Consider the following 26538-nt stretch of genomic DNA (forward strand, 5'->3'; position numbering starts at 1 on the left):
GGAGGAGTTAACGGTATATTTTGGTGAGAGGTAACAAATGAGTGTTTGAAGGTGGAGACAGTAACTAAGGAGAGGGATCGATTAACAATATCTGCTAACAATGGGGCCAAGTTCCTCTCCAGCCCTGAGGGTATGCCCTTAATGCTGACAGCGGACAGGCAACACAGCTTTCGGGGCTCATGCCCACGGCTGCAGAGAACAATATTTATTCCCCTAATTGTACTCTCTCCCACCACTAATATGTTCCTATCCCTCCCTCTATGAATGGCTGCCTGTACCATGGTGCCGTGGTCAGCCCTCTCATTCTCCCTGCAGTTCCCACTCTCATCCTCACAGCATGCTAGAACTTCAAAAATGTTGGGCAAATGCAGGGACAATGTTCTTAGAATGTCCATAACCTCTTTACCTGCAGTCAAACCCTTCTGTTCCTGACCACACAGCAAAGCCAATTCCCTATTCTGTGGTGTGTGGTCGCCAAATGGAGCAAATTTTCCAGATAATTTTCCACCTCCCTAATGTAGCACAATTCCTGCTACTCGGACTCCAGCTCCTCAACTCGGTTCTGAAGTTCCTTGAGCTGAAGTCACTTACTACAAATATATTTGCTCGGTATCACCTTGGCGTGGAGCAGTTCCCACCTGCTGCAGCTGGAACATATCAGTAGCCCTGCCATCACTATTTCATTATATTCACAGTTAGAGTATTGCATGCAGTCCTGCAATCCACATTATAGGAAGGTTGTGATTGCACTAGGAAGAGTGCAAAGGAGATTTATCAGGATGTTACCTGGTTTGGAGAGTTTTAGATATGAGGATAGATTGTATAGACTGGGGATTTATTCCTTGGAACAGTGGGGAATGATGGGGTACATGCTTGATTTCTATAAAATTATGAGGAGCATGGATCGGGAAGACAGGAAGGAACTTTCCCCCTTCGTGGAATGTTCAATAACCAGGGAACATAGATTTTATGTACGGGACAGGAGGTTGAGAGGGGATGTGAGGAAGAATTTTTCTCCCATAGCGTGGTGAGGACCTGGAACTCACTGCCTGAAAGGGTGGTAAAGGTAGAAACCCTCATAACATTTAAAAATAATTTTGATGTGCACTTGCCATACCATGGCATACAAGACTATGTGCCTGGCGCTGGAAAATGGGATTAGAATAGATAGGCACATGTTTGACCGGCCAGACTCGATGGGCTGAAGGGCTTCTTTATGGACTGTAGACCTCTATGACTCCACAACTCCATGTAATTTATTAATTAATAACTTGAGCATCCTTGCTCTTTACACTTTTAGAACCCTCCACTCCTAATTATTTTATTTATAAATATTTTAAACAAGCATAATTATATTTAGCAGGCATTTTTTTTACACATCAAAAACACAGACTAAAAAACCTAATTTTACTTTAAAGACAAGAATTATTCACCAACGCTACTCACCAATCAGCCGCTTGTACTGCACGTTGTGATTCCCTGCACCTCTGGTCTCGCTGCCGGTAGGCCTCTCGATAGCCCCTTTTTTATGATTTCCCGCTCACCTGTCGCTCAAAATATAGCATTTTGTGTCTTTGGAATATAATGAACCTTAATCAATGCCTGATATTACCCACTACCAAGTTGCACCTCTTGTAGCAGAGCAAGAATCAAGAATAATCATTTAACAAGTTTTATTGGTTTACTTTCATCTTTAGTGTTTTAATTTAATTTAAATTTTTAAAATTTCCGTTCATTATTTTAAAGTTCTAGGTACTTTTCTATTGATAAATCTACCTGGCCTCGCCTGTCCTGAGTTGGTTTCTCACAAACTGTACCTTACACTGTGTACTTACCACCAATCAACTTACTAGATGTTATCTGCATGGAGGGTCACATCAAGCCAATAGTGCAGGATTGTGAGGAAGGCCTACAAATCCCAAAGCAGAGGGGTAATGATGATGATGGCGAAAGTGACGGGACAAATGAAGAAGCTGCTGGGCTGTAACAAAGGTTTAAGGAAGTGTGGAAAAATAGGTGAGGATAGGCTGAAATGGCTTCACAACGGGGACAGTCACGGCAAAGGCATAGGATGAGAAGTAGCAGGAAATGGCGGGCGAAGAAACAATCAGATTCTGTATATAGCTTGGCCATGGGTGCAGAGGTGAACAATACCTCAGGACCAGTTCTATCGCCACTTGTATTCCGGAATCGGATCCGCCCCCACATGCAGCCTCGGGATCATGGATCATGGTCGGATGGCAAAAGAAACTGTGGGGTTGAAATGAAACCAGTTCTAAATGGCATTATGTATCGGTGCTGATAGTGGGCAAAGGAAGGCGATGTTAGACACCAGGCCACATTGGCCCATTTTGAATAAAGCTGTGAAAGGGGGGTAGGGAAGATCCAAAAGTTGAAGGCGTTAAATCACAAAAAGCAAGGGGAAGACGGTGGAATAGAGCAACCGTAGCAGCAGAGGGATCTCAAATGACATGGAGCGGAGGTCACATCAAAGGCACAACGTGGGAAGAAGTTAGGATATAGACATGCTGCTCGGTTGCACTTGAACCTCATGGTATTGAAACGGTATCGATTAGTCATACCCTTGGACGTGGCAGCAGTAGATATGCGAATTGAGGCAAGGTTCTGCATTTGCACCCACGGCTCAAGTCAAAACTAATGATTTTAGAAAGGGGACAGAAGAAGGTTGAAGTCATAGTATCGCCATACAGTACCCAATGAAGCATTCCTGAGTGATTGAATCGTTGAGTACAGTATGGCCATACTATCACCATTAACACATTTTGGAATCCAATGGCGGGAGAGCAGGATGTGTACACATGTTTTCCTTTGCAGAAACAGGAAGCATGGATGCGGCCAGCGGGAGTAATTATGGTACTGTGCAAGATTCCGGCTAAGTCACCAGCCCTCAGGCTGGTCATTAAGAGAATCAGACAGTGGAGTGTCCGAAGCGCATGCTGGTTCGTTGGCATGTTTCAGTATGAATGGCTACTGATAAAATGTTGTATAATGATGTGCATCGTGAGGTGGGGGCAGTGATATCGAAATTAACAGGGATATGATTACTGGATTCGTATGGTAAGAAGCAGATGAACATCTGTGAGAGACTTCTGGGACAAGTACTGGATTAAGCCCTTGGCTCGGAGACAGGGGCGGGGGTTTGGAAATAATACTATAAATCTGCAGCAGAAGGGCTTACATCAAAGAGGAAAAGATATTTAGTCAATGATGCTGCCATAATGTTTAATATGGGCGCTTCATTCGTGGAAAATTTGGATTTGGCCTTTCTGGCCTTTTTCACTGATGCACTAACATGTCCCTCCGCATTGAGAGATCTTTGTTCACAAACTCCAAGGCTCCATTGTTCCTCAGAACTTCCTAGTGGCATGCCGTTCATTGAATATTTCCTTATCAAATTCTTCCTTCCAAAGAGTATCACCTCACACCTTTCTATGTTAAATTACATCTGCCACTTATCTGCCCATTTGACCATCACGTCTGACGTTCAAAAAGGAAATGGGGAGGCTCCAGGCTCAACCTATTCCCTCAAGGTTGATAGGCAGGGGTAAGAAGCCCAGGGAACCGTGGATGACCAGAGATATTCATCATACGATGAGAAGGAAAAGAGAGGCATTTAGCAGGTATAAGGGGAGCAAAGCAGCAGAGGCATAGGTGTTGTACAGAAAGTGTAGGGTGGAGCTTAGGAAAGCAATTATCAGAGGAAAGAGTGGATAGAAGAAAGTTCTGGCTGTTAAAAGTAAGGACAATTGCAAGATATTGTATAAGTATTTCAATGGGAAGAGGTTAAACAGGGAAAGATTAGGACCATTAGGTACCAAGGGGGCAATCTATGGGTGGAGCCAGAGGACATCGTTCGAGAGTTGAACTTCACAATCGTCTTCACCCAAGAGAATAAGGATGAAGGTATGGAAATCAGGGAGAGAGACTGCGAGGTTCTTGAGCTAAGTGCTGTAGGGAGTGAGAAGGTAGTGGACACTGTGGCGGGCTTGAAAGTGGACTATTCTCCAGGTCCAGATGATTTGTATCCCAGACTGCTGAGGGAGGCAAGTGAGGAGAGCGCAGAGGCTCTGACACAATTTTTAAAATTCCTCTCTGGCGACAGGGGAAGAGCCAGCGGACTGGAGAACTGCTAATGTTGTTCCGTTAATTTTAACAAGGGTTGTAGAGATAAGCCAGGGAAGTACAGACCAGTTAGTCTCATGTCAATGGTAGGGAAATTATTGGAGAAAATTCTGAAGGAGAGAATTTGTGTCCACTTGGAGGGGGGAGGATTGATCAGGGAAAATGAGTGTTGCTTTGTCAGAGGGATGTCATGCCTAACAAATTTGTTTGAATTTTTTGAGGAGGTGACCAGGTGTATTGATGAGGGTAGTGCAGTTGACGTAGTTTATATGGATTTCAGCAAAGCCTTCGACAAGGTCCCGCATGGGAGACTTATAAAAAAGGCAAATGCACATGCGATACAGGGTAATTTGATTAGGAGGATTCCACATTTGCTTAGTGTTAGGAGACAGAGGGTGATGACTGGAAGCTAATATCCAGTGATGTGTCACAGTGCGATGTGCTGTGTCCGCTATTATTTGTCATTTATATAAATGACATAGATGACTATGTGGGGGGTAGGAGTAGCAAGTTTGCAGATGAGACAAAGATTGGCTGGGTGATTAACAGTGAGATTGAATGTCTTGGGCTCCAGGAAGATGTTAACAGGTTGTTCAAATGGGCAGAAAATTGGCAGATGGAATTTAACCTTGAAAAGTGTGACGTGATATACTTTGGAAGGAGAAACTTGACAAGGAAGTATTCAATGTACTGACTGACGCTAGGAAGTTCTGAGGAACAAGGGTATCTTGACGTGGGTGTCCATAGATCTCTGAAGGCGGAAAGGCATGTTAGTGGGGTGGTGAAAAAGGCATAGGGGACACTTGCATTTATCTAATCGAGGCATAGATTACAAAAGTAGAGATATCATGTTGGAGTTGTGCACAACCATGGTGAGGTCACTGCTGGAGTACTGTGTGCAGTTCTGGTCGCCACGTGATCGGAATTATGTGATTGAAACGGAGGGTTTGACAAGGAGAATCACCAGGATGTTGCCTGGGATGAAACAATTAAGTTATGAAGAGATGTTGCATGGACCTGGGCTTCTTAGTTGGAGCAGATAGGACTGAGGGGCTTCTGAATGGGAGGGGGACTATTGTGTTACTACAAACAGGAAATTGAATCAGCATGGAGCAAAATTGAAAGGTACAAAAATCCCACCGAAAATTTGTTTTATGACTGAGGCACCAGTGAAGTTTGGGGAAATGGAATTGGTAAAGATTTATGGCCATAAATGCACTAAAATTGAAGTCCTGGAAACAAATTGGGGGAGGGTGCGGGGACTTGTGGTATTCCACCACTACCAGAACATCTATACGAACTGCGAAAATAGAGTGATAAAACCCAGAAAAATATACCATCCGTTGCAGCAGACATAATATGAGATCCTGCAGGAAATCCAAACCATTAAAAAACGGCCATCGTAGAATATATTCTGGGGCTGGAGAAGCAAAACTGAAGTCCACTCTCGGATTGGAAATATGTATCATGTGTGAATTGTTCTGGCGTTGGCCATGAACATACAAATATATGAATAAGAAGTAGGAGTAGACCGTTTTGTCCCACGCGTCTGTTCCAATATTTAATGCACTCATGGCTGATCTGATAGTAGCCTCAAATTTGCATCCCACCGAACTGAAATAAAATATCACCACCTTGCATACCAAGAAAATATCCACATCTTCCTTAAAAATATTCAAAAGGCACTGATTCTATGCATTTTATTGAAGTGTTCCAAAGGCTTACGACATTTTGAGAAAAAAAGAATAGCCTCATCTCTCTTTTAAATGGGTGACCCTTTATTTATTAAGCAGTTTCTTCCCATTCTAGATTCTCACGCAACAGGACAATTCTCTTCACATTCGCCCTGTCAAGAACCGTCAGCATCGTATATGTTTCAATCAACTGAACTCTTACTCCTCTAACGTCCATCGGATACAAGCCCAGCCTGTCCAACATTTTGTCTTAAGAAACCTGCCAATTCCAGATATTCATCTGTTAAACCTCTAATCTGCTTCCAACGCATTGGCATTCTTCCTTCAATAAGGTGAGCAATAGTATACACAGTACCCCAAATGTGGTCTCACCAGCGTTATGTCTAACTGAAGCATTAACCCTCTCCCTTAGTATCCAATTCCCCTTTGCAATAAACTATAACATTCAATTAGATTTCCCAATTACTTGCTGTACCTGCACTAAGAGACACGGTTCCCTCTGCATCTTAGAGCTCTTGCCATTTAGCTAATATGTTTCTCTTTTATCATTTCTGCCAAAATGGACACGTTCAGATTTTCCCAATTTTCCAGCTCTTTGCCCACTCATTTAATATATCATTAATTGTGTAGCCTCCTTATATCCTCTTCGTTGCTTACTTCCATACCTTTCAGTGCATCATCCATCCAACGGGTGGCCAATTTGGCAACCATCCCACCCATTCCTTCATCCAATAAATTGTAAACAGCTGAGTCCTAGAACTGACGCCGGTGGCACACCAGTTGTTACATCTTGTCAGACTGAAAAAATGCGCATTTGTGCCTACTTTCACCTTCCTGTTAACGAGCGAATCTTCTATCCATGCAAATATGCTGGTCGCAAAGCATACGTGCCAAATAAGAAAAGTTTATGTCAGTGTAGTTATATTTCAGAAATCGAAATTATAAACTTGAAGGGTGGCTGTTGTAGGGCAATAAAGTATTTAAATTGTATTTTGATAATTGGTTTTAATAATGTAACTGTGTTTTTACTTCTTTCATATTAATGTATTTAAACTGGTTGTGGTGGGGTCCTTTGAACAGAGCTTGACTTAGGCTGGTAAGAAGATGTGGCTACGGATAAGCGCTTTTTACTGAAGACATCACTGTGACTCAAATTTGACTTTAAGTATAGATTTGCAACTGAACAGGCAGAAAGACAGGGATGCACACACACACCTCAAGGCAGATCCCTGAGATTGTGGTTGTGGCTTGCTACAGGCACTTTGTCTACAGAACTGAACGACTAAACGAACACGGGGAATGTGTGACTGACCTCCTTCCTGACCAAAATAATCTGATCGGAGATTTCATAAAGGTTTTTCATATTTGGTGAAATGATATTGCACCGGTTGCATGCCCTCGATATCAATAGCAGAGTCAAGAGCCGTTAGATCGAGAGACAGGGGTCTTACAGCGCTCTAAGTAAAAATGCAGAGGCGAGTTTATTTCAGTTGTAAGCAGAGGAGTCAATTCTAAGTAATTGGTCCTATTTAAGCTTAATTTCCAATTTTGATCATTTGAGACTTTGACTATACAGGCCACAGGAGACAGTTTGGTGAAGTAACACAGGAAACTTTAATAAGTTATGAATAATGCTTAGCACAGCGGGGTAGCGACTTTGCAGGTGGACTAAAGTTTCTTAATTCGCGGTTCAGCTTTGGGCATAGGTCGACAGACAGTCTCTGCTATCTCTCTATCACTTTTGTGGTCTTCTGCTTCCCTTTGGATAGCAGGATCTTCAAACCACAGTTTCTAACTTGGTGAGCATCTTTTTCAGTGAAAGCTGCTGATTCTTAACCTTTTCCAAACCACAGCCCACAGTCTGAGCAATTTTGTCATTGCATCTTGATTGGCCAACATGAGCCGAGGTTATTTCCTAAGTGGCTTAAGGAACATCTGATCAATTGGCCCCCAAAGTCATCAAATGGTGTCATCTCCCACAATCCCCTCACTGATTTCTGTAAAATTACAATTGCTTATTAAACCATCCTCCTCATTAAAGTTTGTTTCTGTTATTTAGTAAGCTGTAACTAAAAGAAAATGTTATGTTTTGATATCTTCTTTGTCCATGTGTTTAGGATAGGGGAAGTATGCTGTCATGTCTTCAGGAAAGATGCTTAGTCTCAGACTTTGTTAATTGGTGCAGATTCCTTATTTAATCAGAGCCGTTATCGGTGATTATTTTCGGGGCCATTTAAGAGGTGATGATTTTTTTCTGTGTGGTTGTTGAAACTTGGAATGAGTTACACTTATAACAGGGGATAGAGTGGTTACGTTGCTTATCATCTTGAAACAAAAATTTGCAAAGTACTCATACAAAATATTGCAAAAAAGCTAGTGAAAGCTTATACAGAGTGTGAATAAAATATAAGTTCGTAGCAGTAATCAGTATTCAGATATCAGGAGGCAAGATTTCCTTTTACATTCAGTTAATACATATTGCTGAGTGATACACGCCTGAAAGTATTATACAGTTACAATACTAGCCACACACTTTTCAAACAGTTAACTCTAATAAAAGGTAAGCATTGAGCCAAATGTCATTCTCTTTTACTAAAACAGGATGAATTGCATCTAACTTCACTTGGAACAAAGCTGTGATTACATTTTCCCTCAGTTTCCTATATTAAATCCCTTCTAACTCTCATTTGCTCACTTCAACAGGTCTCAATAAGGTCTTATGATGTGTGGGTATTCAGCATGCCCGATAAACCTTCAAGGTCGCAAGTTCTCACAATGTCTCTCTGTGATATGGACATAAATACAACAGAAGAGCCTCCAGCAGCCGTTCTGTAATTAACTCACCAACATGTTACGTCTGTGTTATCTTGAAATCCCTTGGTGCCTTTCTTTGTCAAATGAAGCCAAGCAGGTACATGATGTTTAATGCTAAATTCATCTATTGGTCGCAGTTAATAAGGGTAATGCACTGTCAAGTTAATCATTAAATAGACTTTGATTGTGTTTGAACAGAAACGAAACTAATCACTAAACATTAAATTCCCTTCAGAATTTAGAGGTTAAATTTGAAGGTGCAGTTGCCATTTTAATGCTGTCCTCCTCTCTGTTATTTATCCCGACGTTACAACTTAGAGAAAGGGAGGGAGAGAGGGACAGAAAGAAAGAGAGAGAGAGAAAGAAAGAGAAACCGAGAAAAAAGAAAGTCAGGGGAATGGAGTGAGAGATGTAAATCGACAAGGTGAAGGAGAAAAAGAGAGACAGAGAGAGGAGAAGCAGAGAGATAGAGACCGAGTGACAGAGAAAGAAAGAGAGATGGAGGGTAGTGCGGGAGCGAGAGGGTCAAAGCAAAAAAAGAGAGAGCTTAACAGAGAATAAGAGAGGGAGTCAGTGACAGAGGCTCAGGGAGAAAGATACCTAGAGTGAGGGACGGAGGTAGGGTAAGCAAGAGGGAGACAGATAAAGTGTTAGAGAAAGACAGAGGAAGAGAAAGTGAGAGAAAGAGGTAGAAAAGGAAATGCAACCAAAATCAGAAACTCAGATAACTGAATTTTGAAAGCGTGGAATTTCTTGAGAACTTGCTTGTGCACAAATGGCTCACATCTCTTTGTGGGCAGGGAGTTGAATTTGAGGGGTAGAAATAATGCTCAGTGGTAATTTGATTCCATTGTGCTGCGTTTCTGATTGTGCATTTCTGTGATTCTCCCACCCCCTCACTCTCTCGCTCTGATTCCTCTCACTTTCCTCTCTCTGCTCTTCCATATAGTGATGGGGCTGAGAAAGAGGAAATTGAGAGGCATCAGAGCGAGAGAGTGAGGGAGAAGGGAGAGAGGGTGGGAAGGAGAGGTCAAGAGGGAAATAATGAGTCAGAGAAGAAAGAGGAGCATGGAGGCAGAGAGGGGGGCAAGGAAAGAGAATGAGGCTGGGGAACAGGGAATGAGGGAGAAAAGGGAGGGAGTGAGAGGGAGGGGTAGATGGAGCAGGAGGGTGAAGGGACGCACACTATGGTAGTGGTGGGGTGTGTTCTCCTATGTGCCAATGTCCCTGGTTTTATTGCTTGCCGGATCTTGCTGTTTACAAATCGCCTACAGCATTTGGTGCATTGAACCTCCATAAACATATTGATTATGTGACTGTGGAATGTATCCGAGGGCCTGGAATTAACTTTTGAAATGTGAAGAAGCTCCGCACGTTTGTAACCACCCTAATAATTCCAGTGCATTATATCCAATTGCACATTGGACAGATGAAAGGTGTTGGTGGCGTGGGGGATTTGGAGGCACCTTTTGGAAGCCGTCAAAAATTTAATCCTGCATCACAGATTTTAGGGAGGAGACTTGGTCTTGTCTGAGGGCCGGGGGTGGGTGGCGGTGTGATGGAAGAATTTCATCTGGCAAATGACACATTGCTGCTTGCGGGATCTTGCTTTACACACATTACCTGCTGCCTTTCCTGAACTTCAACACTGACCCAAGTAAACTTCACTGAAAACCTGCTTTTGGATTGCCTCAATTCTTTTCTCTCCTCCATTCCCCTCCACCCCCACAACACTCTCCGCAAATGATTAGTAAATATAAACATAGCCACCATCTCGTAAGTCGTTATTCAAAACTGTGAGATGGGAAACTCTTCACAGCGCATTCTGATTAAGATTCACACCAAGGCAGGGAGAAGGAGGGAAAGAGACATCGAGAGATTTATAGAGAGAAAGAGCCAAGGAAATATGAGCTGGGATGGAGGAACCAAATATGTACAGAGAAAGGAGTATAGAAGCAGAGAGAGAGACAGAGTGTAATAGCTAACTGCGGTTAGGAATGGAATGTTCACTGTTAATTATTACTTTAAGAACAGCACGGGGTGCGGCAGTTGAAGCTTGTGTTGGTGTTTTGAATGTGTCAGGGGCAATCCTGCACTGAGCGGCAAAAGGGGCGCCATTGAATGGGGGAAGGAAAATCCTGAAATGAGCGGGTATAGCGCAGACTGGGGGAGGAGGTCAGGGAGCATGCAGTGCACGCTTGCGGCTAGGTGACTGAGATTGGGATAACCCAGGACTGAGTGGGTATAGAATAATATCAATGGTTTGGTTAAATGGGCGGAAAAGTGAAAATAAGAATCAATCTGGAGTAGTGTGAGCTCATGCACTTGGGGAGGGAAAAAGAAAGCAAGGAAACACTTAATAAATTGGGAGGTTCGTCAGAGGGTTAGAGGAATTGAGACACTTTGGAGGAAATGTCCACACATCCCTGAATGTGGTAGAACAGGTGGATAAGTTGGTAGCGAATGCAAATGGAATGCTTTCCTTTATTGGACTTGGTTTTCAAAATATAAACACAGGGATGTAATGACGGTTCTGTTTAAAACTATGGTTGGGCCACATATGGGATTGTGTGTACAGTTCTGGTCACCACATTACAGACAAAGCATAACTTATCTGGAGATTGTGCAGAGGGGATTTACAAGAATTTTGCAAAGGCTGGAAAACTGCAGCATTGAAGAGAGGTTGCAAAGGCTACTGTTGTTTTCCTTGGAACTGAGACGGCTGGGTTGTGGCCTAATTGATTTGCACATGATCGTAAGGAACTGACATAGTGTAGAAATGCAAGGCCTGTTTCCCTGAATGGAGAAGCCAATTAATACGGGGCACAGCATTAAGTTGATTGTTAGGAGGATTAGAGCAGACATGAGGATTAGCGGTTTCACACAGAGGATGGTGTATTCCTGGAAAGCTGCAACCCGTATTTGTGGCTGGGGCAGAAACGTTCCACTCATTGAAATGGCACCTGGAAAAGCACCTGATGTTCTAGGACCTGCAAGGTTATGGACCCACGGGAAGGTGGGTTTAGGATAGGTGCCATTTCTTTTCATCCGACGCGGAAATGATAAGCTTCATGGCCTGTTTACGTACTGAAAATTCAATAAGGTTCCATGGAATGGGAGAAGCGCAGCCCTGGAATAAATGAATATGGGTTGAGGTGAGCGGTTGTGGTGAACTGAAAGGGAAGTCCTGAACTGCTTGGGTGTTAGAGTTTTGAACTGTCGTTAAATTAATGTTAGTTAGTGTGGCAGTATTGGTGAACATGGGTATAGAGTGTGCTGGGGTGAGGGGAACAGTGAATGGGAGATTAGCAGTCCTGGGCGGAGTGGGGATTGGATGGAGTGGGGTGAGGGCGGGTGACAATTAATGCAAAAGGGAAAGTTCTGCACTCCGTGTGTATGGGGTGGCGTGAATGGGAGGGAGGGGTATGGGAGATCGATCGGGCTGGACAAACCGAGAATGGGTTGGGATGTGGGAGGTGAATGGGAGATAAACTGTCCTGAACTGAGTGGGGAGAGGGTGGCGTGAGATAGGGGGAAGTTGTGAATGGGAAAATGGAAGGCCGTCATTAGTGCTGTTATGCTTTAAGCAATGAGGCAGTTCAAATGGTGCGTAGAGCTCAGAATGAATGGGGGTTGTGTTCAGAATTGAAGTCGATCGCTAGATAATGGGGGGAACTCATAATTAATGAGGGTAATCAAAATAAATGGGCGGGAGCTCAGAAATAATGCGGGTTATACTAATTTAATCGCATCCCCCAGATGAAAAAAGTGTGGGATTGGGGTGAGGGGAAGTGTTGTGGGATGAAATTTTGAGAGGTCACCCCGAAATTGAGGAAGGGCCAAAATTGCACCATCACAAAGTCTTAAATAAAATAGTTTCACTGCATCTGTCTCCTGGGGCACTCCACCTTGCGGCTTCCCCATCTCTCCCTCCCATTCTTCCTCCTGCTTTCCTTCTCCCAGCCTTCTCTATCTTTCACTGTTTCTCTCTCTCTCTCTCTCTCTCTCTATGTATATATCTGTCTTCCAATCTCTCTGTCTCTCGGTCTCTTGTCTCAGAATTACAGGATTTTAAGGACACAGAAGGGGAACATTCGACCCATTGTGCCTTCACCAGCTCTCCAAATGAGATTTAAGACTTAGTACCATTGCGCTGTGTTTTCCCTCCAATCCATGCACATGGTTTCAACTGAAGTAATAACCTAAATCCCTCTGGAATTCCTCGGTTGAGCCTTACTGCAGTTCATTTGCAGGCAGGACATTTCCGATCCGAACAACACATTGTGTATAAAAATTTCATTTTTCCCGCTTCACGTTTATTTCTTTAGCATATCACTTTAAACCTGTGACCTCTCGTTGTTGATGCTTTGCGCTTAGTAACAGCTTTTCCCTATCTGCTCTGCCAGTCCCTCATGATTTGGAGCATTCCATCAAATCGCCATTTATCATCCTCTATAGACCGAACAGACACAATCTCTTCATTCTATACTCATAACTGAGGTATCTTATCCCTGGAACGATTATTGTTCAACGTTTCTGTCCTCTCTCCAATGTGTTCACATCCCTCCTATAATGTGCCTCCCAGAATTGCACACAAAACTCCAGCTGAGGTCTAAGGTGTGTGTAATATATATTCAGCATTAACCCCTTGCTCTTGTACTCTGAGCCCCAATTAATAAAGCCAACGATACTATATTGTCAATTAACTAGTCTCTCCACCTCCATTCCTTATCTATGCACATGTACACCCATGTATTCCTAGTCTTTCATCACCTTCAACATTTCACTTGTTAATTTATTTTGTCTGTCAATGTTCTTCCTACCAAAATGCATCACGTCACACTTCTCCACATGGAACTTCATCTGGCACCTATCTGTCCACTCCACCAACTTGGCTGTCCTCTTGAACTATAGGAAGTTAGTATTTCTTTCTATCACTCTCCCTGTTTCTCTATGTATCTCTCTCTACCCCTCGCTCTCACTAACCACAATATTGAACCTTAGTTGACCCCTAATCCCTTAAACCTTGAACCGTACCCCACAACTTCTTGATGCCCTACAATGTCTGAGCACTCCTCTGGTGCTCTCTGGCAATGTTTTTTACCGGTCTCCAAGAGGGAGGGTTTCTGCCCAGTCACTCTCAGGGATCGCAAAGACGTCCAGGCAGCCTGGCCCATATGAGGGCGGGCATGTTTGGAGTTTTCTTTTATCCTATCAGTGTGGATAGCAACGATGTAAAGACAGAACATCCAATGGGAGTGCAGAACTGTAAAGAGGTAGGTTATTGTGCCAATCCATCATTGGTATCAGTAATGGACAGGCTGCCCGACTCTTTGGAGGTGGGTTTCCCTCGGTAATCAGTATGAGTAGGCGGGATGACCAATAGACAGCCCGCTCATTGGGAATGTGAAGATGTTTGCAGGTGGGATTTAGGCCCAACCAGTGAAAAATAGCAGTGACAGAGAGGCAGGCGGCCAAAGAGCGCCTGGGAGCGTTAGCTGGTGTTTTCCTCTGTACAAGCACTAACGGTTTCTCTATGATGAACGGGCACCTCCAGCCGACGGGAGTGCTGAGATTGTTGGTATTTTTATTTCAGTCCAATCAACAAGGGGCAATCATGATGGGCAGGTAGCTCCGTTCTCAGGAATTGAGTTATTCTCATCATTTAATGAAGTGAAGAATTGGAGTAAAAGGATATTTCAGCACATTCTTCAATTGGTCTCTGAACAGAGTCTGTGTCACAGTGTAAATCGCAGTGTTAGTGCAGCAGCTCAGGAGCTGCAGCATGAAGCCTAATTCCACAACAAACCGATCTAACCATATAGACTGATATCCCAAATCCCACATCCGCCTCCATATCGAATAAACCATCAAGACTGACCATAAACGGATAAAATTGGCAGAGATCACAAACAGTAAAATTATGATTTCTTTCGGCTCTCCATCTCTGGGTCTCTGGGAGTCTCCCCACTGCTGTGAGCCCGGAGTCTCCTGCAGGCTCTGCTGCTCATTAAAATGTGTCTGACGGTCAAAACGTTGAGCAGCAGAATCAGGACAAATGGGACAAACGGGGTTAGAATGTGGTGGAGGAACTCGATTGTTGTCCAGGACGGAGACGACCGAATCTCCATCGTGACATGACAGGACCAGGGGATGCTCAGCAGCCAATACCGATCTGTTAACATAAAGTACCAGAAAATGTTCTTTAAATAGCTCAGCGCAGTCACTGTTCCCAGAACTACAGCCGCCATTTTCTCACTGCAATATTTACTTTTCAGCTTTGCGTAACAAATGGCCACAAATCGATCAAAGGTGAAAGTGACGGTGAACCAGACAGAACAGTCAGTGGCTGCATAAATCAGAACGGCGTGGATATTACACACAGAGATGGACTTCAGGAGGAAATAAAATTGGTCCCAAAAAAGAATCGGAATATGTCTCAATGACAAGTCTAGGATAATGACCAATAGGTCTCCCGTTGCCATGGCCACCAGGTAGCAAATTACACATTCGGACAGGCCACAGTTCTTGCACTTCAGGATCACAATTGTGATTAGGTTCACTGTAAGGAAGGGAAATATGAGATTACATATCTTGCTGGGAAATAATTGACATGTTTGCTTCAGGAGTTGTTGATGACTTCAAAAGGTTTTGTGCATCCTGTGATATGTTGAACAAAATGGGCATTAATGAGCATACGAGCAAGCCTACGGTATATTGGAAAGAAACAGATGGAGGTAAGGAGGGAAAGGAAGCAAAACTGACGGGGATGTTAGTTGTAATTTTGGGACCCAAAGGTGCCTTGGGAGTGATGGGATAATGGCAGTACCCTGGGGTGATGTGGACATGTGACTGGGAGGAGAAAGAGGTGACGGGTGTGTTTCAGACAGGGGAGAGATGAGGGATAACTTGTCCTTTTTCCCACTTATGTACTGAATGCACCAAGATGCATTTCTGGCAAGAACAGTTTAACCCCCTCCAGTGCTTCAATATTCAAGAACAGTCACAAAAACAGGTTTTATTTTAAATTTAAAACTCTAATGAAAGGTTAAACGTCTATTCATTACAAAACCACAAATGCAAAAATTAACAAATGCTTATTCCACAAACATTCAAAACTTAAGTGAAAAACGTTTGTATCTAAAAATCTGACGTGTAATTAAAGTATTTGAAAGTCACTCCTCTACAGTCATTCAGATGTTATCTGCAAACATTGCAGGCCTGAAGGGTTATCACTTCGTCTCTTGTAGACAAATTCAGAAAGGGAATTTCTGGCTTTAAGGCTAACTTGTGGTTGGTGCCTGTAGCCATGAAATGTAACAGCAGGTAAAATGCATTAACCCCTTTTACTTAATCAGTTGACATCTAATAATGATGTTCCTATTTGATGGGCTGGGATCTCTTTCCTCAGGGTCTTCATTATGTCTTAAATTTACAGAATTCTGCACATTCAAAAATAATGTCAGTTAAAGAATGCTTCAAAAAATATACAATGGCAGTGATCAAATGTTTCATTTTTATTGTAAACTGTCTCCCGTCCCGAGACCATGGTGTCCCATTTCCGTTGTTCACACATCAACATTGTTGTTTTGAACAAAAGCGGACTCTATCCACATCGTCCAAACAAACTGCACCTGAATGTAGCGTGACTGCCACAGGGATAGCAGGAGGAGGAATCGGGAGTGATTGGAGGAGCCAGGAGTAGAGAGGGGAAGCTAGGCTGAACCTTCACCCCAACATATGCGCAGCGATACAGAGAAGAGAACTGCAATCACAGATTTTCAAACACAGAATTACAAACTGACACACACTCACAGACACACAGACACACAAACACACACACACACACACACTAAGTCATGCACAAAGACACGCAAACTGAAACAAAATCACGAAAATACATTCATGTAAACACACATATATATATATATACACAAAAACACACTGGCAGAATAGAAATACAAATGCATGCATAAAACACACACACAAAGAAAAGGCACAGAGAGAAACACGCACATGCACGGAGAGCCTACAGACACATACACCCACGCCTACAGAAATGAATCAAAGAAAAGAACAGGTATGCATACGTAAATAAACTCTCCTCTCTCTCTCTTTCTCTCTCTGTCTCTCTCTCTCTCTCCCTCTCACTATCTATGCCTCTCTCTGTTATTCACACAGAAGCAGAAACACACACAGGGGCACATGCATGCAGCTGCATGCAGCAAACTAACACACAAACACAAACAGCTCTCAGAGAGACACACAAATAGTCACAAAGGCACAGGCATACGTACATTCAGACATTCACATTTGCATGGAAAAACACAGGCACACATAGCGAAACACAAAACATATAGACACAAACACACAAACAAAGAAACACAGAGATTTTGTGAAACACACACAAATGCACGCAGAGAAAACACCCAATAAGACACACACATGCACGCACACAGGCACACAGGCACAAAGGCACACTCACTTACACACAAACACACACACACACAGACACACAATCACTCACGGGCATATGTATATATATATATATATATGTGTGTGTATACACACACACGAACACAAAACACAAACACACAAACAGACAGACTCTCAAACATACACGCTGTCAAATAAACACACGTTCTATCTCTCCCAACCTCAGTCTCAATTGCGCATGCACACACATAAACAGGAATTCCCACTGAAACGCAAATCACCTGCACATAGACACACACACACACACACACACACAGTCACACAAAACACACTCACTCAATCATTTGCACACGAATACACCGACACACAAACACAGACACACATAAACACTCACATACACACAAAAATACGCACCACACACAGGCGCACACACACACACACTCTCTCTCTCGCACACAAACACATTATCAAACATACATGTTCTTTCATAAAGACACTCTCTGTCTCTGTCTCTCACCCTCTCTCACTCGGACATACACAGACACACACACTCAACCACGGGCATACACAAACACACACCAACAAACACATAAACAATCATGCACACATACACACAAACAAACATATACAGAAACAAACGCACTGACGAATATACACACTGTCACTGAAACGCATGTTCTCTCTCTCTCACTCTCTCACTCTCAACAGCACAAGCGCACACACAAGCAGGGAATCACACTGAAGCACACATCACATACACATGTTCACTGAAAGCCACACAAAAATGCTCATTCTATCATATTTGCACAAATACACATGAACACACACAAACACAGACACACATACACACAGGCGCACATACACACTCATATTCTGGCAATCACTTTTATGCTCTCCCAAAAGCAGACTCTTTGTCTCTTTCTCTTGTTCTCTATCTTGCTCTGCCTTGCACACAAGCAAACACAGACAGACACACACACACATATACCCAGACACAAAACATACACAAACACATATACATACACAAAAACTCACCCACCCACACTCAAACAAATACACATTGAAACACACACGCTGTCACATAAAGATATGCTCTCTCTCTCTCTCTCTCTCCTGCTTTCAATTACACACACATGAACAGGGAATCCCACTGAAGTCCATTTCATGCATCCACACACAAATACACAGAATACACACGCAAAGCCTCGCAAGAAAATTCTGCCTATCACAGTCACACAGATGCAAACAAACACACACACACAAACACAGGCACACACCTGCATACACAGATACAAACGCAGGCATACAAAGCCAAATGCCCATGTCATCATATATGCACACTCCCTGTCTCTCTCCCTATGTCACTCTCTTTCTTACGCACAAACACTGTCACATAAACACATGTTCTGTCTCTCTCGCTCTCCCTCTCACCTACACACGCAAATACACACGCACTCAGACACATGCACACATACACACAAAAAGACACACACATAGACAAAAACAGACACAAGCAGAAATGCACAGACCACACATGCATGTACACACTGTCAAACAAGCATGCGATCACATAAAGACACTCTGTCTCACTTCATCGGTCTCTCTCTTCATTACACACACACAGACACACATGCACATGCATAGTCAAACAGAATCTCAAATGCACACTCCCCCAAGAATGCACAAACACACCCATATACACATGCACATACACATACAGACAGAAACACATACACTTGCTGTAATTCTCACAAATAAAGTCACACACACAAACACACACAGAGGTGCACACATGTGTGCACATGCATGCACACAGGCACACACACAGACACATACACACCCACTCAGATGCACAAGTGCACATGCACACACAAACACACAAACATACACACACACACACACATTCGCATAATCACACACATACACACAATCTCAAATGCACACACATGAAGAGATACACAAAGAATACACGCAAGGTCTCACACAGAGGCACGCACAAACATTTCCACAAACAAAGAGGCACACACACACACACACACACACACACACACATACTCACACACATTCACAGGTGTACACTCAGACACACTCACAAACACAGTGACACAGAGAAGCACACCAACATACAAACATACACACACACACACACACACACACACACACACATAGGCATATACTAGCACTCACACACACACACACACACAGTGTCAAACACACATGCCATCACATAAACACATTTTTGATGTCTGTCCATCAGTCTATTGTTTTCTTACACACACAAACACCCAAAAACATGCTGTGGCATTAACACATGCTCTGTATCTTTCTCGCTCTCCCTCTCCCTCCTTCTCACTTACACACACATGCACACAAACACAGACACACAAGCAGAAACTCATACTGAAACACTCATTGCATGCAGACACATACACACGCAAACACACACACGTACATGCACAGTCACACAAAAAATCCACTCATTCTAACAGTTACACACAAACACACAGTAACTCACACATGAACACAGGCACACACATACACAAACACAGACAGACATGCACGCACACATGGTCATATACTGTCTCTTTGTGTGTGCGATTGTCAGTGCATGCTTCTGTGTGAGTCTTTGCATATTTTTTCTGTATATCTATGCGTGAGTGTGTAATTGAGTGTGCTTGTAAGTGCAATTATGTGAGTGTGACTGAGCAAACATACGTGGGTGTGTGTGTGTATGTGTGTTTGTGCGTGTGTGTGAGAATCAGTGGGTGCATGCGCACTTGTGCACTGTCAAGCACACATGCTATCACATAAATATACTCTCTGCCTCTCTCCCTTGGTCTCTCCCTTTGTTACACACATGCACGCACGTACGCTCACACGCATACATGCACACACGCACACATGAGCACACACGCTCAGACCCAAGCATGCACACACACATTGACACACAGACCCACATACACGTTACAGACACATATACACAGAGACTACACACACACACCTTGTCACTCTCACAAATAAAGTCACGCACACAGGAACCTGCAGGGATGCACACATGCGTGCTCGCATGCATGCACACTCACACACACACACAAACATACAAACATCCCCCACACACTCAAGCAAATATATGCAGAAGTGCACATGCACACACTCACAAATACACACATACTCACATACTTATGCATACTCAGACTCAGGTAATAATGCACATGCATACACACAAACTCACCTGAAGACAAATGAATAGATATACAGAGGACAAATGCAATGAAACACACAGAGACACGCAAAAACACTGGTGCAAATAAACAGGCACACAAAAGCATAAGCACACACACTCGCAGATGCACACTCTTAGAAACACAAACCTTGTGTCAAACACGCATGGTGTCACACAAATACATGCTCCCCATCTCTCTCTCTCTCTCTCTCTGTCTAGCTCTCACTTACACAAACATGCACACGCCAACAGAAAATCACAGTGAAGCACACAGAGCGTACACAAACTCACACACACACACAAAACCAATCACTCTATCACATGGGCACAAATGCAAGAACACACAGACACATACACACACACCCAAATAGAAGCACAGAGACACAAAACATACACAGGCAGATAGGTACACACACACTGTGAACACCCATGCCATCACATAAACAAACATTCAGTCTCTCTCCCTCAGTCTCTATCTTTCTTACAAACATACACTGTCACATAAACACGTGCTCTGTCTCCCTCTGGCTCTCCCTCTCTCTCTCACTTAAACACACAAACACACACACAAAACACACACACAGATGCAGAAACTCACACTAAAGCACACATCAGGGACACACACAAACAGAAATTCACACATGCATGCACACACACACACACACACACACACACACACACACACAGGCACACACACACATCTACACTTGTACAGGCATATACCAACCGAAACACACACACTCTCTGTCACTCTCACAAATAACTTCACGCACATACACACAGGCAGATATGTGCACATGTACCACATGAACAGGCACACACACAGATGCACAAGTGAGTGTTCACACATTCACAAACAGACATTCTTGCTTAGATATACAGAGAAGAGATGCAAAGTCACACACTGATGCACGCACATGCACTCACAAACACGCTCAGGCACACGACCACATATACACAAGCACACTCACTCTCTCAGAAACACTCACACACACAAACACACAGACCCATTTATACACAAGGTGGCTTGCACAACTACCAAAGACACATGCACACATAGGAAGGTATTCACTCAAATGCATACTAAAGCTTATACACGCACACAAACACTCACTGAAATGCACTCATTTCTCAAAAAAATTAGCAACTGAGAATAAAGGCTGCTTGAGGCAGCAAATCCAATATCACCTAAAGGTGTATTGAAGGAAAATCTCTGTCACACACAAAATCACAGGCACTCTCATGGAAAATCACACACATCAAACAACACACACACTTGCACACACATGCACACACATGCACACACAAACACACAACACATGTACTTAAGTACATACATATTTACACACACGTACACACACAGGCACACACGCACACACATTTGCACACACCTTGAAAGACTCTGTCTCCCTCTCTCTCTCTCTCCCTCTGTCTCTCAAACACACACACACACACACACACACACAACCACACAGAAACAAACAAACAGGTACTCACACATACAGGTATTTTGAAACGACCACTTACATATGAACAAACTGTCGCATACTCACACAGAAACTCTTTCCACACAGAGACGCACACAGACACAAATTCTCAAGCAGACTCACAAATGCAGAAAACACACATATACACACATACACACACTTGTATGCAAGTGCACACACACACACACACACACACTCATATGCACAGATACTCTTGCACCAACTTTAACAGACACACACTCACATGTACACACTCACATGCAATCACATGCACTCACACACACACACGTGCACACAGACATAGACATAGCACACATACACACTTTCACTCTCACAAATAAAGTCACACAAACATAGACACGTGGAGATGCACACCTGCATGCACCTGCATGTACACACACACACAAACACATGTACACAGAGATGTACAAGTACGCGTGCACACAGGTACTGGCACACACATACATACATAATCATGACTACTGAGACACACTCACAGAATCAACACACGCAAACACACACACACGCACAAAATCACATGTAAACACATAAACACCTGCACACCCACGCACACAAACATACTGTCAAACACACACACTGTCAAAGGAGCACACACTTTGCTTCTCCCTCTCTCTCCCTCACTCTCACTTACGCATACACACGCAAACAGAAACTCACAGCGAAGCAAACATCACATACACACGGGCACATGCACACACATGCACACACAGTAACACAAACACATTCATTCTCTCACATACACACAAATACCAACACACACAAACACAGACACAAAAGGCATACACAGATGTGCACACACTCATACATACACACACACACAAACACACACACACACGCACACACACACAGTCAAACATACTTGCCATCACGTAAGTAATATCTCGGTCTCTCTTGCTCAGTCTCTCTCTTTCTTACACACATGCTGTCACATGAACACATGCAATGTTTCTCCCTGCAATCACATACAACCTTCTCTGTCTCTTTCCCTCAGTCTCTTTCTTATTACACACTCATACACGCACATGGACAGAAACTCACATGTACACACATACACACATGCACGCACACTCACATACACGTGCATTCACTCACATGCAAGCACAAACGCATAGATAAAAAGAGAACATTTGCAAAGACACACAGAGAGGCACGCACAATCACAAACAAAACAGGCACACTCTCGCATACACACATGCACGCACACTTACAGGTGCACACTCTCAGACACAGGCACACAAACATTTGCAAGCGCACACACAACACACAGAAGCACACACACACACAAATAGAAACCTGCACACACACTCGTTCATACACACAAACTCACACACACAAACACACACTAACACACGCACACTCAAAGGCAAACGCACACACATAGATAAACGTAGAACATATGCTAAGGCACATGCAAAGGAACACAAAAAACACTTGCGCATGCAAGCAGGCATACATACAAATACACACATGCACACATCTTACAGATGAAAACTTTCATACGCACTCACACAAACACACGGAAACACACACACACACACACACACACACAAAACAAACACAGAAGCGAACGCATACACACAAACACATACACACACACACACACGCACTCATACACACATACAAACACAAACAAACATATGTTTACATGGTGACATGCACACATACCCAAAACACAAATATGCACACATAAGAACACAGCCACTCAATTGCACACAGAAAATCACACTTCCACACGCGCATTCATTGAAACACACAGAAGTACATTAACTCTCAACATAATTAGGTACAAATAATTAAGGCTGCCCTAGACAGCAAAGCCCAGATCACATATTGAAGAAAACTCTTTCACACACACACGCACACAGAAATGCACAAACACTCACGGGAAATCACTAGCAAAAAACGCCACACACAAACACCAACACATGGACAAATGCACAGATAGATTTGCACAATCATTAAAAGACTCTCCCTCTCCCTCCCTCTCTCTGTCACTCTCAAACATAAACTCACACACACAAACAAAAACAAACAGGCACTCACACATACAGGCACAAAGAAGCGTCTACACTCTCATAAACACAATCTGTCACACACTCACACCGACACTCTCTCCACACAGAGACACACAACCTCAAGCAGACTCACACATGCAGAACGCACACATATACATACATCTGCACACTTGCACACATGCCCACACACAAACACACACAATCTCATATACAGAGACACACACACAAAAGCACTCACACACATACACAAATAGGCACACACACACATGCATACACGCACACTGAAACACACACTGATGGGCACGCACACATACACACAAATGCTGATGCACACACTGACACGTGTAAAGATATTCACAGAGATGCACACAAAAACATAGACAAACACATGCAAACACATAATGGCACAAACACTCTCAGGCAAACAAGCGCACACTCTCAAACAGGTGCCCACACACTCTTTACCACAATAACACTCATTCACACATGCATGCCCAAACACTTAGAAAAATATGTTTTCAAATGCAAACACTCTCTCACACACAGACACCCACAGGCACAAACACTCCAGCACTCTCGCACAAACTGAAACAGATTAGAAATATCTAACCATAGATCCATGGAGATTCAGCACAGAAGGAGGCTATTCGGCCCATCTTGTCCATGCCAGCACCAGGACACCCGGGTGACCTTTCAAATCCCAGCTTCTTGCACCCGGCCCATAGCCCTGCAGCTTACAGCACTTTAGGTGCAGTTCCAGGTTCTTTTTAAAAAGAGTTTAAGTTTCTGCCTCTACCACCAATTTGGGCAGCGAATTCCAGACACCAACTCCCCTCTGCGTGAAAGAAATCTTCCTCATGTCCCCCCTACACCTTCTGCCACTTATCTTGAATCTATGTCCTCGGTTCTAGAACTCTCCAGCAAGGGAAACAATGTTATCCTGTCCACTCTTTCTATTCCCCTCATAATTTTGAACACCTCAATCAAGTCACCTCTCAGCCTTCTTTGTTCTAAGTAAAATAACCCCAACCTATCCAATCTCTTCCCCGAGCTACACTTTTCTAACCCTGGCAACAGTCTTGTAAACCTCCTCTGCACTCTCCCCAGAGCTATTATGTCCTTCCTGTAATGTGGTGCCAGAACTGCACACAATATTTCAGTTGTGGCCTCACCAGTGTTTTATACAATTCCAAAATTATATCCTTAATTTTATGTTCCATACCACTGCCAATGAAGGGGAGAATTCCATTTGCCTTCTTTCCAACCAAACCTTCTTAAACTGCTGCCTTCAGAGCCCTGTATACTTGTACGCCACGTTCACTCACTTTGTCTACCCCTCTATGGATATTTCCATTTTTTTGTAATCCCTGTAACTGTTTGACCTCCCCAATTGTAAGACCTCACACTTCCCTATGTTGAAATCCATCTGCCACGTTACTGCCCACTCCACTGACCCATCCACCTCCCTTTGGGGATTATGGCTATCCTCTACACTATCCACTACTCGGCCAATCCTTGGGTCATCTGCAAAGTTCCTAGTCATGCTCCCCAAGTTCACATCCAAATCGTTAATATATAACGCAAACAGCAAAGGTACCAACACCGAGCCCAGTGATACACCACTTGAGACAACTTTCTATTCCCTGGGCATCCATCGACCATTACCCTTTGTTTCCTGTTACAAAGCCAACTGTTTAGCCAGCTTGCCACATTATCCTGAATCCCAGAGACTTTTACTTTCCTGACAAATCTGCCACGTGGGACCTTGTCAAATGCCTTCCAAAAATGGATGTACCCAACATACACTGCACTACCTTCATCAACTCTTCTTGTCAATTCCTCACAGAATTCTGTCAAGTTTGAGAGCGAAGACCTTCTTTAACAAATACATGCGGACCATCCCTGACCAGTCCATGCATTCCAATGTCACAGTTAATCCTATCTGTCAGGATTGATTCTACTAATTGGCTCACCACCGATATAAGACTAATTGGCTTATAATTGTTTGGCGTTTCCTTTTATCCTTTTTAGCAATGGAACTACGTTTGCATTTCTCCAGTCCACCGGAACCTCACCTGTATCTAGTAGAGATTGGAAAATCATCCACAGAGCATCTGCTACCACCTTCCCTGAATGCACGGCACCTCAACCTTGAGGTCCTAAATGGGGGCATGACAGGCGCTGACCAACATTGGTTTGCACTCACCTCCGAGTTGCCTGAAACTACGGCTCAATAGGTACATGCCTTATATATGCTGTTCTTGAAACACATCGGCACGCTGGGTGCTGAGATGATCCATCTTGTGGGAGGAGAAGGGGATGGTGCCAGCTATCTGGCCTTTTCATGGTATGCAGATATATTACAATGAAATTCCCGAAGTTTGGCGGCCTGCCACTGAGGCTTGCAAACGTGTTTCCCACTATTTCCTTCGCTCACACTCACCCAGATGCCCGCCAACATCGGGCGAGGCCAATTCCACACAATCTCTCTCATACCCCTATGTAACCACTCACAGACACACACACATCAAATCACGTTCACACACACACACACATACAAACACATACACACACATACTCACAATCTCACACACACACACACACACATACACACACAAACACACACATACACACAATCTCACACACACACACACACACACACACACACACACACACACACACACACACACACACACACACACACA

The sequence above is a fragment of the Carcharodon carcharias genome, chromosome 21 (assembly GCF_017639515.1).
Source record: "Carcharodon carcharias isolate sCarCar2 chromosome 21, sCarCar2.pri, whole genome shotgun sequence".
Classification (NCBI taxonomy): domain Eukaryota; kingdom Metazoa; phylum Chordata; class Chondrichthyes; order Lamniformes; family Lamnidae; genus Carcharodon; species Carcharodon carcharias.